Below are 10810 nucleotides of genomic sequence, written 5' to 3' on the forward strand. Positions count from 1 at the left end.
GCCATCAATTTTGGACCTATGTTTTTGGTTTGTTTTTATAGATGTCAATCCCTGAGAAAACTTGCTGACTTATATAAATAGATAAGTATGGAGGGACTTATGTCACTGGCAGTATCAGTCAATTCCTTAAACTTCCAAGGTACATGCTAAACTCACCTACAGATCATGCTTTAAAAAGTATTCCATTAGCCCATCAACAGAAAATTGGATTAAAGACTTACTGAATATGACCCAGCCCATCAAAACTATACCCAGGTTTCCCCTCAGTCAGCCTTTCCCATCAGGAAACTTCCAGTAAGCTCTCCATCAGACGCAAGACAGAATGAAAACCACAATCACAGAAAACTAACCAAACTGATCACATGGATCACAGCCTTGTCTAACTCAATGAAAGTATGAGCCATGGTGTGCAGGGCCATCCAAGACGGATGGGTCAGGGTGGAGACGTTTCCTTTTAAAACGTGGCCCACTGGACAAGGCAATAGAAAAACACTTCAGTAGTCTTGCCTGGAAAACTCCATGAAGGGTATGAAAAGGCAAAAAGATACGACACTGAAAGATGAACTCCCCAGGTCGGTAGGTGCCCAATATGCTACTGGAGATCAGTGGAGAAATAACTCCAGAAAGAATGAAGAGACGGAGCAAAAGTGAAAACAACACTCAGTGGTGCATGTGACTGGTGATGGAAGTAAGTCCAATGCAGTAAAGAGCAATATTGTGCAGGAACCTGGAATTTTAGATCCATGAATCCAGGCAAATTCAGTTCAGTTCAGTTCAGTCACTCAGTCCTGTCCCACTCTTTGCGACCCCATGAATTGCAGCACACCAGGCCTCCCTGTCCATCACCATCTCCTGGAGTTCATTAAAAGACATCATTTGAGTCGGTGATGCCATCCAGCCATCTCATCCTCGGTCGTCCACGACTCCTCCTGCCCCCAATCCCTCCCAGGATCAGAGTCTTTCCAATGAGTCAACTCTTCGCATGAGGTGGCCAAAGTACTGGAGTTTCAGCTTTAGCATCATTCCTTCCAAAGAACACCCAGCGCTGATCTCCTTCAGAATGGACTGGTTGGATCTCCTTGCAGTCCAAGGACTCTCAAGAGTCTTCTCCAACACCACAGTTCAAAAGCATCACTTTTTGGCACTCAGCTTTCTTCATGGTCCAACTCTCACATCCATACATGACCAATGGAAAAACCATAACCTTGACTAAACAGACCTTTGTTGACAAAGTAATGTCTCTGCTTTTCAATATGCTATCTAGGTTGGACATAACTTTTCTTTCAAGGAGTAAGCGTCTTTTAATTTCATGGCTGCAATCACCATCTGCAGTGATTTTGGAGCCCCCAAAATAAAGCCTGACACTGTTTCCACTGTTTCCCCCATCTGTTTCCCATGAAGTGATGGGACCAGATGCCATGATCTTCGTTTTCTGAATGTTGAGCTTTAAGCCAACTTTTTCACTCCTCTCTCTCACTTTCATCAAGAGGCTTTTTAGCTCCTCTTCACTTTCTGCCATATGGGTGGTGTCATCTGCATATCTGAGGTTATTGATATTTCTCCCAGCAATCTTGATTCCAGCTTGTGCTTCTTCCAGCCCAGCGTTTCTCATGATGTACTCTGCATAGAAGTTAAATAAGCAGGGTGACAATATACAGCCTTAAAGTACTCCTTTTCCTATTTGGAACCAGTTTGTTGTTCCATGTCCAGTTCTAACTGTTGCTTCCTGACCTGCATACAGGTTTCTCAAGAGGCAGGTCAGGTGGTCTGGTATTCCCATCTCTTTCAGAATTCTCCACAGTGCATTGTGATCCACACAGTCAAAGGCGTTGGCATAGTCAATAAAGCAGAAGTAGATGTTTTTCTGGAACTCTCTTGCTTTTTCCATGATCCAGTGGATGCTGGCAATTTGATCTCTGGTTCCTCTGCCTTTTCTAAAACCAGCTTGAACATCTGGAAGTTCCCGGTTCACGTATTGCTGAAGCCTGGCTTGGAGAATTTTGAGCATTACTTTACTAGCATGTGAGATGAGTGCAATTGTGCAATAGTTTGAGCATTCTTTGGCATTGCTTTCTTTGGGATTGGAATGAAAACTGACCTTTTCCAGTCCTGTGGCCACTGCTGAGTTTTCCAAATTTTCTGGCATATTGAGTGCAGCACTTTCACAGCATCATCTTTCAGGATTTGAAATAGCTCAACTGGAATTCCATCACCTCCACTAGTTTTGTTCGTAGTGATGCTTTCTAAGGCTCATTTGACTTCATATTCCAGGATGTCTGGCTCTAGATGAGTGATCACACCATCGTGATTATCTGGGTCGTGAAGATCTGTTTTGTACAGTTCTTCTGTGTATTCTTGCCACCTCTTTTTAATATCTTCTGCTTCTGTTGGGTCCAGACCATTTCTGTCCTTTACTGAGCCCATCTTTGCATGAAATGTTCCCTTGGTATCTCTAATTTTCTTGAAGAGATCTCTAGTCTTTCCCATTCTGTTGTTTTCCTCTATTTCTTTGCATTGATCTCTGAGGAAGGCTTTATCTCTTCTTGCTATTCTTTGGAACTCTGCATTCAGATGCTTATATCTTTCCTTTTCTCCTTTGCTTTTTGCTTCTCTTCTTTTCACAGCTATTTGTAAGGCCTCCCCAGACAGCCATTTTGCTGTTTTGCATTTCTTTTCTATGGGGATGGTCTTGATCCCTGTCTCCTGTACAATGTCACAAACCACAGTCCATAGTTCATCAGGCACTCTATGTATCAGATCTAGGCCCTTAAAACTATTTCTCACTTCCACTGTATAATCATAAAGGATTTGATTTAGGTCATACCTGAATGTTCTAGCGGTTTTCCTTATTTTCTTCAATTTAAGTCTGAATTTGGTAATAAGGAGTTCATGATCTGAGCCACAGTCAGCTCTCGGTCTTGTTTTTGTTGACTGTATAGAGCTTCTCCATCTTTGGCTGCAAAGAATATAATCAATCTGATTTCAGTGTTAACCATCTGGTGATGATCTATGTGTAGAGTCTTCTCTTGTGTTGTTGGAAGAGGGTGTTTGCTATGACCAGTGCATTTTCTTGGCAAAACTCTATTAGTCTTTGCCCTGCTTCATTCCGCATTCCAAGGCAAAATTTGCCTGTTCCTCCAGGTGTTTCTTGACTTCCTACTTTTGCATTCCAGTCCCCTATAATGAAAAGGACATCTTTTTTGGGTGTTAGTCCTAAAAGGCCTTGTAGGTCTTCATAGAACCGTTCAACTTCAGCTTCTTCAGCGTTACTGGTTGGGGCATAGACTTGGATTACTGTGATATTGAGTGGTTTGCCTTGGAAACGAACAGAGATCATTCTGTCGTTTTTGAGATTGCATCCAAGTACTGCATTTCGGACTCTTTTGTTGACCATGGTGGCTACTCTATTTCTTTTAAGGGATTCCTGCCCGCAGTAGTAGATATAATGGTCATCTGAGTTAAATTCACCCATTCCAGTCTATTTTTGTTCGCTGATTCCTAGAATGTCGACATTCACTCTTGCCATCTCCTGTTTGACCACTTCCAATTTCCCTTGATTCATGGACCTGACATTCTAGGTTCCTATGCAATATTGCTCTTTACAGCATTGGACCTTGCTTCTATCACCAGTCACATCCACAGCTGGGTATTGTTTTTGCTTTGGCTCCATCCCTTCATTCTTTCTGGAGTTATTTCTCCACTGATCTCCAGTAGTGCGTTGGGCACCTACTGACCTGGGGAGTTCCTCTTTCAGTATCCTATCATTTTGCCTTTTCATATTGTTCATGGGGTTCTCAAGGCAAGAATCCTGAAGTGGTTTGCCATTCCCTTCTCCAGTGGACCACATTCTGTCAGACCTCTCCACCATGACCTGCCCGTCATGAAATGCAAAAAAGCAAAATGGCTGTCTGGGGAGGCCTTACAAATAGCTGTGAAAAGAAGAGAGGTGAAAAGCAATGGAGAAAAGCAAAGATATAAGCATCTGAATGCAGAGTTCCAAAGAATAGCAAGCAGAGATAAGAAAGCCTTCTTCAGCAATCAGTGCAAAGAAATAGAGGAAAAGAACAGAACGGGAAAGACTAGAGATCTCTTCAAGAAAATTAGAGATACCAAGGGAACATTTCATGCAAAGATGGGCTCGATAAAGGACTGAAATTGTCTGGACCCAACAGAAGCAGAAGATATTAAAACGAGGTGGCAAGAATACACAGAAGAACTGTACAAAACAGATCTTCACGACCCAGATAATCACGATGGTGTGATCACTCATCTAGAGCCAGACATCCTGGAATATGATGTCAAATGAGCCTTAGAAAGCATCACTACGAACAAAGCTAGTGGAGGTGATAGAATTCCAGTTGAGCTATTTCAAATCCTGAAAGATGATGCTGTGAAAGTGCTGCACTCAATATGCCAGCAAATTTGGAAAACTCAGCAGTGGCCACAGGACTGGAAAAGGGCAGTTTTCATTCCAATCCCTAAGAAAGGCAATGCCAAAGAATGTTCAAACCATTCAGGTATAACTTAAGTCAAATCCCTTATGACTATGTTAGGTAGTTAGAATAGGAAACAGGAGTCCAAAATGGCGGTGGCTAAAAGACAGGGAAGGGAAAAGCCTGAGAAAATAGAACAAAGGAAGGTCAAAGGAAGGTCAGAGTATTGGAGTGAAGACATCAGGCAGAACAGCAATTTACATAGGACAGGGCGGGGGGGGGGGGGGGGGGGGGGGAACAAACATAAAAAGAGGAGCCGTCCACTCTTCAGGGTGTGGGCCATTGCTGAGGAATGCAGTCTGGCTAGGTTTTGCCTGCGGGGTGAATTCATATGCTGATGATGGGGAGGCTCATCCCAACTATTGGGGAACCACCCACTCCTCCATCTTTTGACAGTGCCTTAGAGCAGTCCTGCCACCTCTGGATGTGTCTTTTGGCTTATAGATTGGGGATTCAGGTTTGCTTGAATTGGACTCGTCATCTTGGACCCAATCCGTTTTAATCAGTTTACGCTATGCCCTTGCGCTATGTCATTCTGTCAAAGGTTGTGCTCTGCCCCCTTCCCTCCTGTTTCATGCTCTTTTCCTCAGCCCCATCCGGGCCCACAACGCTGCCTCTACAATCTTCTGGAGGGGCAACCAGAAGATCGCTGGCCCCTGGGAGGGAAATACTGTGCGATATCCAACCCCTCTAGACATTCAGGCCTTCATCTTGCATGTTCCTACAACATGTACACCACCAGCATCTCCCAGGGGACCCGCTAGGGCGGGCGACGGGCACACAATGCCTGTCCATCAGTTGGCATCCCTTCAAAGGCAACTGGGCTTCCAGGGATAATGTTTGCCACTTTGGGAGTTAGCCCTGCAGGCCGTTTGAGCCCAAACCCTTACCACCCTTCTCCTAAAGTTACAAACATACCCCTGGATCAAATCTCCACTCCACTTTTAAGGAACATCTGGTCTGTTGCCTCTTAACAATTTGTTCTTAAGCCAATTTCTAACTCCTACAATCAGGACCCTGTTCCCTTGTAGGCTCCACCCAGGCTATTACTAACATACCTTAATGCCTCAACAGGGCCAGATAACCTCTCCTTTGTCATTGCTCATGTTATTACCTAAAGTAGGTCTATGACAACGAAACTTACCATTGGAGACACCCTAGCCTGCTCTTGTGGAGGACGAGGGGAAGAAATCAGCGACTTGCAGTCTCTTAGGGCCGTAAGAGGACAAGGCTTGTGACTGTTTCACTGTTTCCCAGCCTCAGAGCACAGGCTTGGATTGCTTTACATCATCATATCTATTCCCTCCACGGTGGACCAACCAGCAATGAGTTAAGATTACAACCCCTTAATCCTACCCAGCACTGGTCATGCTGGAGACCGTGGGGATGCCCAACTCCAGTCCGGGGGTCCCAGGAGGTCAATCTGCCTTAACCTGCCTAGGGATCTTGGTCCTGGTCCTCAAAAGGTTGTCACGTCTCAACCTGCTCGGGGATCCGCCAGTCCAGGGGTCCCAGGAAGCCGTCATGCCTCGACCTGCCTGGGGATTCGATCTCTAAGAGGCTGTCACGCCTTAGCCTGCCTGGGGATCTGCACCCTGACCCGGGGACGCCTGGCTCTCTGGCTGCAACAGTACTGGGTAGAATAAGCTTCAGAAAGACTCACTCTTAAGGAAGTCCACCCATGGAAACAGAAGGAAGCCTATTACTTATGGGACTGTGCCTAGTCTCAGCAGTAACTCAGGAGCCCGACGAGAACCCCACTGCCTTTCTGGAAAGGCTAAAAGAGGCCCTCCTAAAGTTTACCAATCTGGACTTAGACTCTTACGAGGGACAGGTGATTTTAAAGGACAGATTCCTGTCCCAATGTGCATCAGATATCAGAATTAAGTTACAACAGCTAGAGCAGCCAAACCCTGCTTCCTCTTTAGATGAGATGGTCCACACAGCCACCAATACTTTTTTATAACAGAAAACAGGAGAAGGAGGCCAAGGCCCAGGAAAGGGAGAAAAGGAAAGAGACAAGGCATGCCCAGATGCTGGCCACCCAGCAAGGGAGCCCCATGGCAAACCCCGAGCCCTTGAAGGACAAGGCACAAGGCAAATGACTGACCTGTAGACAGGAGGGGCATTGAGCCAAAGAGTGTCCAAACCATGATAAGTCTCCTCAAACAGCTTGCTACAAATGCCATCAACTGGGACATTGGGTGGCACTCTGCCCTTGGGACCCAAGAACCTCAAGGTCAAGTGCCAAGCCTTCCCTCACGATGGTTCAACAGGAATGAAGCGGCCTGCTCCAGCCAGCCCGCCTGTCACAGATAACCATCACGGGGCTGGAGCCAAGGGTGCAACTGGATGTGGCCGGTAGGTCCGAATTTCTTGGTTGACACAGAGGCTACCTACTCTGTCTTGATCTACTCCGGAGCCTTCTCCTCCCACACCTGTACCATTTTGGGTGCTACAGGAAAAATAACTACTAAAAGATTCACCCAAGCACTTCTTTGTTGCTGGGATGGACAAATATTTTCCTACCAGTTTCTGGTGGTCCCTGAGTGTCCTACTCCCTTACTGGGAAGAGACATACTTACTAAACTGGGGACCACCCTTGTGATGGGAAGCTTTTCAGCCCCTAGAGCCCTATAGCTTCTGGTTACTACTGAAGAACCCATTATACTTTCTCCAATAGAGAGGGACCAAAAACTATGGGAGGGCAAAATTAACCCCCAGGCATGGGACCAGGGGATTCCTGGATGAGCCCACCAAGCTGAACTGGTCATCACTGTCCTCCAAGATCCCACTCGGTTTCCTAACGGGAAACAATATCTCCTCAGAAGAGAGGCTTGGGAGGGACTATAGCCTTTAATAAATAAATTCCTTGTTTGTGGGCTACTGGTCCCCACCAATTTGCCATGTAACACCCCAATCCTCTCAGTAAAGAAAAAGGACAGAATCTGGTTAATGGTTCAAGATTTCCAGATCATCAACAAAGCTGTAGTCCCCCTCCATCCCACAGTACCCAAACCCTAGGTAATCTTGGGAGAAACCCCACCCAGTGCCAAGTGGTTCACAGTCTTGGACCTCAAAGATGCTTTTTTTTTTTTTTGCATACCATTGGCTAAAGAATCCCAATATCTTTTTGCCTTTGAGTGGAAGGCCCCAGGAGAAAAACACCAACAGATGACTTGGACACTATTACCTCAGGGATTCAGAGATAGCTCCCACCTGTTTGGATAGGCCCTTAGCCGGGATCTCCTAGAACTGGACATAGATGACCTACTAATCTGCTCTCCAGATGAGAAAAGTGCCCAACAACATGCAATTCAGGTTCTAAACTTCTTGGTAGAAAGGGGGTATAAAGTCTCCCGTGCTAAGGCACAGATGGTCGAGACAAAGGTCACTTACCTGGGAGTTCAGATTACACACGGGTCCAGGAGGCTGTCCTCTGATCGGGTACAGGAAATCCTCCGGTTGTCCTCCCCCACGACTCAAAAACAATTGCGAGCTTTCCTGGGGCTAACTGGGTAGTGTAGAATCTGGATACCCAACTATAGTCTAATTGCCCAGCCCTTATATGAAAGCTTAAAGGGACAGGATGATTCAATCCCACTGATGTGGGGAACTCCTCCAAAGAAGGCAGAGGCTACACTAAAACAGGCCTTAACTCAGGCACCTGCCTTGAGGTTGCCAGACCCAGAAAAAGCATTCCAACTTTACGTCCATGAAAGAGAGGGAGTAGCCTTGGGAGTGTTAACTCAAAAGTTGGGATCTGAGTCCAGCCTGTAGTTTACTTATCCAAGAGGCTCAATCCAATGACCCGAGGCTGGCCACCCCCTGCCTTCGAAATATTGCGGCTATTGCAATCATGATAGAATATGCTTTAACTCTCCTTTGGGGGCAAACTAACTATTTTTACCAGCCACCAAGTGAAACAATGCCTAAATGGGAGAAGCCATTTATGGATGTCTGATCAAAGAATCCTTAGATATCAAGTAATGCTGATGGAAAACCCAGGCCTCAGTATATTCCCTTGTGAGGTTCTTAACCTAGCCACCCTCCTGCCTACCCCCAAGGGCTCTCTCCCCTTTCACTGTTGCCTAGAAATCTTGGACCACTGGACAAAACCCCGAGAGGGATTGTCAGAAGATCCTCTGACCAATCCGGAGGAAATCTGGCACACTGATGGAAGCAGCTTTGTCTTGGATGGAAAAAGAAGAGCCGGCTATGCAATAGTCTCCAATTTTTAGACCATAGAGGCTAAGCCTCTGCCACCAGGTACTTCAGCCCAATTAGCTCAGCTCACAGCCCTGACTCAAGCTTTAGAGCTGGGAAAAGGAAAAAGAATAGCCATTTACACTGACTCCAAGTATGCCTTTCTGGTGCTACATACACATGCAGCTATCTGAAACTAAAGGGGCCGCTTGACCACCGAAGAGTCCTCAATCAAATATGGTGATCAAATTCTTCGACTCTTGGAGACAGTCCATCTGCCCACTGAGGTTTCAGTCTCCCACTGTAAAGGACACTGAAAAGGGAGCACGGAAGTGGCACGAGGGAACCAAGCAGCTGATCAGGCAGCTAAGAGAGCAGCATTACAGAACCATGACCTAATAGGGGTTGCCACCTTAGTTCCACAGACTAATTTGCTAGAAACTCCTTCCTATACTGAAGGTGAGACTCTTAAAGCCAAGAGCGAGGGCTTTCAAGATCATATGGGGTGGCTCCAAAAGGAGGGACTCCTTTTTCTGCCTGGGAACCTCCAAAGGAAGTTGGTTAATTCCTTACATGCCACCGCTCATTTAGGGCAAAAGGCCCTCCAAAGATTACTAGAAAGGTCCTTCAGAGGAACAGGCCTCCAAACAACTATCAGACAGGTGGTCTCCTCTTGTCCCACTTGCCAATTAAACAACCCCCAAGGAGCTTGAAGACCCCAGCTGGCCCAGCCCATCCAACGACGTGGGACCTACCCAGGAGAGGACTGGCAGATGGACTTCACCCAGATGCCAGTTTCTCAAGGGTATAAATACCTATTAGTCATGATAGATGCATTCACAGGATGGACTGAAGGATTTCCCACCTGGACTGAGAAGGCTGAGGGGGTGATATAAAAACTGCTTCATGAAATCATTCCAAGATTTGGTCTGCCCAGGTCATTACAAAGTGACAATGGGACATCATTTACTTCCAAGGTCACCCAAGGGGTCTCTAAAGCACTGGGCATTACTTATTATCTCCATTGTGCCTGGAGGCCTCAATCTTCGGGAAAAGTAGAAAGAGCCAATTAATTCTTAAAATCAGCTATAAAAAAGATAACCCAGGAGACCTCCCTGGGATGGAAGGAGGCTTTACCGATAGCTCTCCTCCGCACCCGCATTGCCCCTAAGGAACAGCTTGGTCTTAGCCCTTATGAGATGCTATATGGGAGACCTTTTGTTTATGTCAATGACCTCTTCCTAGATCCAGAGGTTCAGACCTTCCAGTCTTACACCATGGCCATTGGGCAATTCCAACAGGGTATGCGCTTGTGGGGTATAAACCAGGACCCAAAAGATTCTAAGGAGTCACCACTATATGCTCCAGGGACTCAAGTCCTAATTAAAGTCTGAACAGATGGGTCCCCAAAAGCTCAACTCCAGCTCACATGGAAGGGCCCCTACCCTGTAATACTTTCTACCCCCACAGCAGTCAAGGTGCCAGGACACGACTTCTGGATTCACTACTCACGAGTCAAGCCGTAAAAAAAAAACAGAAGAAGACACTCAATACACCTGTGAGCCCCTGGGAGATCTCAGATACCTATTCGGGCTACAAATGAGTGCCGTTCTAATGAACACCCCCAAAATCAATACACCTGTGAGCCCTTGGGAGAGCTCAGATACCTGTTCAGAAGTACAAATGAGTGCCATCCTAATGAACACCCACAAAATCTAGTTTCTGGGGGTAAGGTTTCTCAGGATAGCTCTAAAGAGCCAACACAGCTTGGTAGGCACCGTACTCCAAAACAGGCAGGAAATAAATCTTCTGATCCCTAAACAAGGAGGGACTTGAGCCATCCTGGAGCTGGGAATTTGAAATTGGCTAATGCCCCACTAGTCCTTGTTATACCGTATTGATGCTGCTTATGATTATTCCGTGTATTATCAATTGTCTAACCTGTTTTGTCTCTGCCCAGGTCGACAAGCTACAACACACAGTGCCAGTTCAACAAAGATATAAAACTCCAGCCGACCACGGAAAATATCACACACCCTTAGGTGGACACCGCTATAAGGACTCTGAGGCCTGAGGCTAGCAAGAGGGGGAGGCCCAATAACCGCTCGCCG

Source organism: Ovis aries, chromosome 11, assembly GCF_016772045.2.
Source record: "Ovis aries strain OAR_USU_Benz2616 breed Rambouillet chromosome 11, ARS-UI_Ramb_v3.0, whole genome shotgun sequence".
Classification (NCBI taxonomy): domain Eukaryota; kingdom Metazoa; phylum Chordata; class Mammalia; order Artiodactyla; family Bovidae; genus Ovis; species Ovis aries.